Below are 9,402 nucleotides of genomic sequence, written 5' to 3'. Positions count from 1 at the left end.
GAAAGAAAGAAAGAAAGAAAGAAAGAAAGAAAGAAAGAAAGAAAGAAAGAAAGAAAGAAAGAAAGAAAGAAAGAAAAAAGGAAGGAAGGAAGGAAGAGAGAGAGAGAAAGAGAGAGAAAGAAAGAAAGAGAGAAAGAAAGATACAACCAAAACAGAAAAGGCAATAGAATTAAGAAGATTTGGGAAAAGTTTCCTGGAGAAGATAGGATTTTAGTTGGGACTTAAAAGAAGTCAGGCAAACCAACTAAAGGGAGATGAGTAGGGAGAGCATTCCTGGAATGAAAAACAGCTGAAGAAAACTCCCAGAGCCAAGGGATGGAGTATCTTATTTGAGGAAAAGCCAGGATTGCAATGACACTAGATCAAAGAGTATTTGGCAGGAAGCAAGGTATAAAAAGACTAGAAAGTAGGTGGGAGTTAACTTATGAGGGTCTTGAAATGCCAGAGAATTTTGTATTTGATCCTAGAGACAATAGGAAGACACTGGAGTTTATCAAGTAGGGTGGCAACATAGTCAGACATATGAAGATATGTGAAGATAATATTATCTTTTTTAAGAATTATTGTATCAAATATTAGCTCCATCAAATTTATAAAATCTCATAAATTCCGACCGTGTTTTCAAGTCATTAGCAGTATTCTATATGGCAAATGATCCTTCTCTGTTAAGAGACTGTTATTGTGAAACTAAATTAGAGAGAAATCAAGAATAAAAGGGACATCTCCAAACATAACTGCCATATTCACTTTTATTGATGCCAATAAAAGCTGGCAAAAATCCAAACAAAGTGCTCCTGGCCAGAGAATGTACATGCCAAACTTTGCCCTAAAGCAAATTTGTACCTTAGAGAAAGAAGCCTGTGAAAATAAGGGTCTGTAAGTGCTGACACATCCTTAACTATAGCTTTGCTACTGCGTACCACTATAATGCAGTACATATTTCTTGGTGAAAGAACCGAAAGCTGCAATAATAAAGCTAAGCTTTATGATATTGAAATTTTCTTTATTTTTTTACCTCCAGGGAGAAAAACAATTAGAGAGAGACAATCTACCTAAATAGGCTGGGGGAACTGCACTCCTCTATCTATGCTTCATTACCTTCCCTCCTCTTCTCACATTCCCCATAAATAGGCTGATTATATTTACCTTGACATCTTCACACTTCCCTGCTGAGTTGGCCCAGGATGCTTGAAGCCTGAGTCAAGACATACAATGCTTCCTCTCTGCGAGGAAAACTTTCAGGGCCCTTTTAAGGGCCCTGCCCTCCCATCATTTTTTGCAAGTAGTTGAAATGTCTTGCCAACTTGCAGAAAATGGCAGTACTCAAAGGCACTTACTGGAAAAAAAAAAATCAACTCACACAATTGCCAGTTCAGAGCAAATTTACCTCCATGGGCCAAATGCTTCTAAGACACTGGGAAAAAAAAAGCAGAGTTGGAGTTCTAGAGTAGAGAAAAGATAACATGCCTCTAAAAATAGCTTATCACCTTTAACACTTTTCTGGTTGCAAAAGAGCTTTAAAAAAATGGCATTCACATTTAGGTGACTTTCCCCATTTCAAGCCCCTAACTGCTATAATAAAATTAAAGAGGGCAGGCAGAGAAAATACCCTTTCTAAGACTCCCTTGGCTTGAAGAAAGTAAGGAAATAACAAGTTCCCCAGTTATTTCTGTTTCACCTGCTTTAAGACCTACGCTATACATCTGTGACAACATGAAGATTTTAGCAAGGTCCTAGTTGCTCTCATAAGAAATAGACATCATTCTATTTTCTGACAGTTCAGCTAGTAGAAGAAGTGACATTTTCCCCTTAGTCACTGGGCCATAAATCTGAGTAACTAACTAATATCCTAATAATTGGATGTGAAGCATCAAATTGGAAACCAATATTACATGGGTGAATTAATGACATTTCATTATGTATTACTGTGTCTGCTAAAAAAAAAACTATGACTAAATCAAGCTTACTAGAAATTTGGAGGTCTCTGTTATTTGGAAACTCCAGAGATTTGCTTAAATTCTGCTCCAATTCAATACTGTGCAAGGTGAAAGTTAGGAGCTTACATTTACTGAAGCTTTCTTATTTGGAACATCATCGATTGCTTCCTAGGTTGTGTGGGCTTAAATTCTGTCATGCTGAAGACCACAGCACAATACCAAGGGGAAATTGAGTGGCCATTGAGTATCTGGTGGGGTTGCCAGCCTACAGAGCAGATTAAGTATTTCTTTGTGTCTTATTTATTTATTTTTTCTTACATTGATTATGAACTGACCTAACTATCAAGTGAAAGAAGTGTGGTCTGTCTTCTTGAACCCCCAAATGCAAGAAACCAAGCTTTGTTCTGTAAGTAATAAAAGAGACTTAAAAGCAGAAACTGGACTTAATAGGCCCCCCTGTGTTTCTCCTCTCTCATTTACACCTTCCAGCTTCAGTGCTTGTTATGGCTGAATGGCCAGCATTTATGCAGTGAATAAAAAGCTGCCTTTTCCACCCTGGGACCCCATTCTCAAATTATTCTGTATTTTCAAACCTAACCTGCTGTTTCAGATGAAAAGGAGTGTTCTCGCCCAGTCTCTGTATTAGTGGAGCATGGAAGACAATTTAGGTCAGACCAAAATGATTAACAGACACTAAGGCACCCTCTGGCTCTACACCCACTGTGGGTTGTCCTGCCATTTTGGAAGGAAGATTTCAAACAGGGGGACCAGCCAGTTGGGTTATAACTAGTAATGGTAACTTCCATACTTATGTCTGGCTAATTTAGGGACCAATTCATTTTTTTGACTTGGGTGATCCATCTTTAGGAATCATACAGGTTTCATTATATTTAAACACACCTGATCTCTCTTATTCCTTTTTTTCTCAACTTTGTCATAATTGCTTTCCTTCCTCTTTCACACCTAAAAAGTATGATTGATTTACTCTATGTTAGCAGAAAATAGGCATCTATACTTATAAAAGTGGTGTGTTATAAGTGCAGGACAAAATCAAATGAACTGTTTCTTACTGTTCACTTATTTAATCCTTTGTAAAACAAACAAACAAAAACATGCCTGAGATTTCATTGATATAAGGATCTCCCAATGAGAAAACTTCCTCTAGCAGGATGACTTTGGAAGAATCACTTAACTTCAATTTCCTTAAGTGTAAAATAAAATAAAGTAATATTAATATAATGTAATATGACATAAAATATAATTATATTAATATGTTAATATATAAACTATCATGTATTATATATCACATATAATATATTATTATATATTACAATCTATAATTGTATTATGTTAAGTTACATTACATTATATTGCATATTATTGTAATATTAATAACACCTTCCTTAGGGTTGTTATCAGGATCAAATTAGATATTTGCAAAGTGTTTACTTAGCACGGCGCTTGGCACACAGTAGGGGATAAATAAATGTTCATTCCCCTCACTTCCTTTCTCCCCACTCCCATGCATATAATTTCTAGTCTACAAATTATTTTCTTGAAAGATTTCCTGGGGTGCTGAGAGATTAGGTGACCTGCCCAGGGTTTTTATTTTTCTCTACTTACCCTTTCCTCTATTAATTATCTTCAATTTAAGCTGTATGCATCTTATTTTGAACATAATTGCTTTCCTACTCTCTCCCCCTAAGTAGTTTGAGCTACTTGAGAAAAAAGACTATGTTGTTTTTCCTTCTATCACTGGAGCTTAACCCAATTGGCTGGCATATAGGAGGTGCTTAATAAATGCGTATTGACTGAGGAATTCATTATCAATGATTGCATAAATGCTATGTTTTACTCATAGACTTATCATCCGTAAATACATACAGACAGACTGGTTTTGGCATCCTTTGCAACACTAACACTGTTTTGTTGTGCCTAGGAATAAATAGCTTTGATTGGATCCAGTCCCTGTTAATATATTGCCTTAACTTTAATTATCATGTTTCCTTCATGGAGTATATTCCAAAAATACATCATTTTATTTGATCCCACTTCCCTGCATCTATAGCACAGTCATGATCTTTCCCATATAATCCACTTGCTCATTCCTGCCCAGCTGTCAATCTTCTTCCAGTCTCTCAGTTTTGTGATTGAGAGATAATCTGTCTCATATTAACCAATAAACCGTTCAGTAAGCATTTATTAAAAGCTTATGTTCCAGGTACTATGCTAAGCAATAATAAAATGTAGCTCATCAAGAAAGGATATTTACATTTTGCATAGTGCTTTCCTTAGCTAAATACTATAAAGAGGGCAGTGTATAACTGCCCAGTCTACAATTGAGGACATTGAGTCTCAAAGAGAGGAACCACTCACTAGCTGTGTGGTCAAACTCCAAATTAATTTAGTCTTCAAGTGTATTACCTTTAACATCCTTCATTGTCATGTGATATCTTTTATTTCAATTATTCAATTGTGTTAATAGGTTAAATAAAAATTTGTTAGGCTGATCCAGAAGGCAAATTATCATGTCTTTGTGAAAATGGATTCAGACTATTTGAGTGGACTGCCAGAACAAAGCCAATTTGTAGTATAGGCTGGAAAGACTCCTACTGAAGTGGTGGGGTGATAAGGGAAGGACTTCGAATTGAAATCACTAATATAGCAAATGTCTTCATCCTGGCAGTTCACATCTAATTTGTAATGATATTTGGGTCTCAGTGTTTGTTTTTTATTTGAATCTGACAGTAAATTCCTCGGATAATGGATCAATGTGTCTTTTATGGGTTTGCTTGGGTCATGTGCACTTACAGTATTTCATAAATAATAATAGCTATGCCTGAAGTAAGGCAATAAACAACTTAAATAAAAACCAGAAGGAGGTTATGGTGAAAAGAATGATGTGGAGATAAGAGTTGGAGAACATGATAAATTCAGTTAAAATTTCTAAAGTACATATTTCTTGAAAACTAACAAACATTACAACTCTCCTGGTTCCATCTCAGAGTTCTTGAGACTAATAAAGAAGGTAATATTTCCATATTATGCCATCATGGGACATCTTGCATTTGCATAGCATTTACAGCCATCACTCTTTATGGAATGTGTTTCTGAATGATGAGGAAGGCAAATACACAGAACAAAATGACGAAGATTGACATTAAAATTAAAAAATAAAAGAGGTGTGATAATTTGCATTGAAGGCTGGGAGGCTTGAGAGCTGATTCTAACTCTGCTTGGAGAGCTGTGAGACTATATTCAGGCCCTTGATCTCTTTGACCCCCATCTATAATAGGAAAGAGATATACTAAATTCCCCAGACACTTGACTTTTGTTACTTTAGAAAGAAGTGTTGTAAGAGGAAGTAATCAATAACTTATTCTACAAAAAATAGTCCTAGTTCCGCTTGGAGCCAGCCCAGCACCAAGGTGACCATGCAAGCCTGGGCACAGTACCAGGTGAGCGGCCAGGCCCCCCCTCCACAGGCCTGGCACAGCACCAGGCTCCCCACAGCCCTGGTGCTTCATCAGGCCCCCCACAGCCCTGGTGCTTCATCAGGCCCTACCAATGTCCACAGCCCTGATGCAACAGCTAGGCCCCTTACAATACCTTCACACCATCAGGAAAGCAGCCAGGGCCTGCAGCCCCCATCACAAGAAGCTAGTGACAGTGTCCCTTCCACCCCAGGAACAGAGTTCACTGTTAAAAGTAGCTAAAGAGGGAAAACAGAGCTAAGAGGTGGAAAAAAGGCAGGGACTCACATGACCTCTCCCCCCAAACCCTCCAAATACCTTTAAGTAATGACTTTAAACAAATTCTAGAGCATCAGAACCCACAAAAAGAGAGAAACAGTTTTCCAGCCCAAGACAACTCAGAATGTTGACAGGAAGGGTCTGTTGCATCAGGATGAGAGAGGCCTGCAATCCAGTGCAGGCCATGCTAGAACAGACCCAGTCCCAGCAAACCAGGATCAGGTCTCCAGGTGACTGAATCACTGACTTCAGTAGGTAGCAGTTTCCAGACCTCTCAGTCCACAGATGGTGATGGGATCAAGCAATGGGTCAGAAGGAGATTTACAGGACTGGCACCAAGGGCAGGACTCTGGGTCTGGGTCCCAGTCCTGGGTCTCAGTCTCAGTGTAAGGACGAACAGCAGAGCTTGTGGCCAAAGGGGAGCAAGGACCCTGGTCACAGTTCCAGGGTTGAAAAGAGTGCTTGCGGTCACTCAAAAATCAAGTACAAGAGAGGAGCAAATACACTCCTCCTTAGATCATGCCACTTTGGAGGAGCCAAAAATTTACAGGTCCCCAGAATGACCTCTGAAAACAGATGCACAAAAAAAACTGAAGCTTGAGATAATGCCCTCTCCATTTCGGAAACAGAGCTCTCCCCCAAACTCCTCCAAACACTTTTTTTTAAATGTCATAAAGCAATTCCTGAAGCAGCAGAAGCCACAAAACGACCCAGTGGCCAATGTCCTTAAGATCTGTGGCCTGAGAGCTCTGGAAGCATCTGCTGATGATTGCTCCTAGTGGGCTGGGTCTGGGTCTGTGCTGGTGTGGCCTGCATTGGACTGGTTCCCCTCTCACCCAGACACAAAAAGAAAGAACTGATAAACCCTGAATGTAGATCAAAGAAACTTTTTCTATCCTTTATTTTTGTTGGTTTTTTTGTCTGTGTTTTCTTTCACAGAATGGCTTCATGGAAATGTGTTTTTTTTTTAATGACAACACATGTATAACCTATGTCAAATTGCTTGCCTTCTCAATGGGGGGAGGAATAGAAGGAGAGAATTTGGACCTCAAAGTTTAAAAGAAATGTTAAATTGTTTTGACATGTAATTTGATAAATCAAATTTTAAATAATTTAAAAATAAATAAAATATTTGGAAAATAGAATATTAAATAATATTTTTTCAAAATAAAATAAAAACAAACATGCTGAAATTATTAATAAAAATATTAAATTATCTAGAAAAATTAACTACATAGACTGGGAAAAATAAGCCAAAAAAAAAAAAACCTTGGCCAAAGAAAGTTATAATCTTGAGGCAGAAGATCAAAACACAAACTAAGAAGAGAACAACAATGTCAAAAAAAAGTAACATGAAAAGCCACTAAGAAGAATATAAATTGGTTTCAGGTCAAAAAAAAAAAACCCAAAAATTTCTGGAAGTATTCCTCCTCCTCCTCCCAGTCCTCTTCTTCCTCTTCCTCCTCCACTTTCTCCCTCCTCCTTCCTCATCTCCTCCTCCTCCCACTCCTCAGGCTAACACTAGGATCAGCAGCATTCCTTTCAATGACTTCTTCAGAGACTCACAGGGCATTCTCTTCTCCCATCCTCTGGATTTTACTCTAGTGTGCACAACAGAGCTGGCCTTGCTGCAAAGCTGGCACTAGAATTTGAGAAGCTGAATGTTAAGATGATCAACAGCCCTTTCTATTGACTCTGTCCAAGACCATCTTTCCTGGAGTAAGGATATCAATGCATACAAAGGAGAGGAGGCCACAGAGAATCTGTCTTTCCCCATCATTGATGATCACAAACGGGACTTTGCCATCAAGTTGGGCATGTTAGTCCCAGATGCATGCTATGGACAGGACATGTCTCTGTGTATTTCTTTTTGGCCCAGATAAGAAGTTGAAGCTGTCTATCCTCTACCCACCAACTACTGGCAGGAACTTTGATGAGATTCTGAGAGTGATTGATTCCCTTCAATTGACAGCATACAAGAAGGTTGCTATTCCTGTTGACTGGAAATGGGGAGATAGTGTCATGGTTGTTCCAACCATCCCTGAAGAGGAGGGCAGAAAACTGTTGACCAAAGAGATCCCTTCAGGCAAGAAATACCTATGGTACACCCCTCAGCCATACATAGGTTACTCCAGCAAGACCATGCTGGGGTCTGGTTGGGGCTCCCTTGAAGATCCCTGCCAGAAGGGATATCAGCCTGCAAATCATATCTTCTTACAATAATTGATTTAAACATCTTGAGGTGATGAAAGTCAGGAGTCTTTTGTCTGCACTAACTTGTTAAATGAAAATGGCACTAAAAGTCTCCTTGTGCCTTTATCAACATTTTGCTTGGGCTATTGAACTCCCTTGTAGCTTTGTTGGTTATCTCTGGGATGGCACTGTTTGGGACTTCAAATTCCTCTGAGATCTGTTGCAGTCCCCATCATCAGCCACCTAGGCACTTAGGAAAGGAACTACTTAGGAGCATTGTGGGAATAGGACTTCTTTAACTGACCTAATAGACATTATCTCTTTTTCTAATTTGAGGGAGGAGACAATTCAAAGTGCCTGGTTCTAAGCTTCATCTCCCTAAGTTTATGATCAATAACTTGTAATAATTTAGGTATTTCATATAGTGGGTTTTTTTCTCAAATGTTGAGTTGTACTAACCCAGGAAAAACTTAAGAGATTCTTCTCTTTCAAGCAGATACAGGTAAGCAGAATACAACCTTAAAATATTTTGATAGATTGGGCATAAGAGTGTTCTAATTATGTGACAAGTATGTGGCTGAGACTACAGAGAATCTATACAATGCCTGCTACTGATGTACAGAATGGTAGAGGGTCATAATTATGGGTGCCTATGTCACATACCTAGACATGGAAAACGTCTCGAAATGTTTAGAATAAGATTAAAGCATGTATACTCGAGGAGAGGAAAGGATAAAGATACTATTTCTTTAATATAAAACGTTATCTCTGCAGTGGATTGTTTTCTGATATTTTGCCTTTAGGGGAGCCATAAATAAAAGCCTTTTGAAACCAGAAAATAAAAGAGAATCATGAAAAAAGATTTAATAGCTTGATAAAGAAAGCACAAAAAATATAAGAAAGATGTACAAAAACTACTGAAGAAAACAACTCCTTAAAATGTGGAATTGGCAAATGGAAAAGGTGATATATGCTAGCTCAAGAAACTAACTGATTAAAAATTAGAATTGTACAAGTGAAAGCCATACTGTATGTGACATCAAGAATCAAAAAAAATCCAAAGAATGAAAAATAGAACACAATGTGAAAATAGATCTAAGATAGGTGATTTAAAAATCATTACACTACCTGAAAATCATAATCAGAAAGGACCTAGACCTCATACTTCACATCAATGAATTGGGTATACAAGAACAACAAAAAATATAATAACACATCAAAAAAAATTTTGAAAAAGAACAAATAAAAAATCTGCAATTAAACACCAAATTTGAAAATCCCAAAAACCAAAAATGAGATTAATAAAATTGAAATTAAATAAAACTAGAATCTGGTTCTATGAAAACCAATTAATAAGATAGATAAACCATTGGTAAGTTTGATTTATCAAAAAAAGGGAAAAAAGAAAAACAAATTAGCCCTAGCAAAAATGAAAAAGGTGAATTAATTACCAATGCAGTGGCGATCGAAGAAATTATTAGGAAAATATTGCCCAATTATATGCCAATCAGTCTGACAAT

General features: G+C 37.6%; 1 pseudogene; it reads left to right on the top strand.

Annotated features, from left to right (window-relative positions):
• Nucleotides 1–5,371: 5,371 nt before the first annotated feature.
• On the top strand, nt 5,372–7,912 carry LOC138169254 (peroxiredoxin-6 pseudogene; annotated as a pseudogene).
• Nucleotides 7,913–9,402: the final 1,490 nt, after the last annotated feature.

The sequence above is a fragment of the Petaurus breviceps genome, unplaced genomic scaffold (genome assembly GCF_028583685.1).
Source record: "Petaurus breviceps papuanus isolate PSGF00001 unplaced genomic scaffold, PetGlider_PUasm1.0 126, whole genome shotgun sequence".
Classification (NCBI taxonomy): domain Eukaryota; kingdom Metazoa; phylum Chordata; class Mammalia; order Diprotodontia; family Petauridae; genus Petaurus; species Petaurus breviceps.
This window is presented reverse-complemented; position numbering and strand designations above follow the sequence as displayed.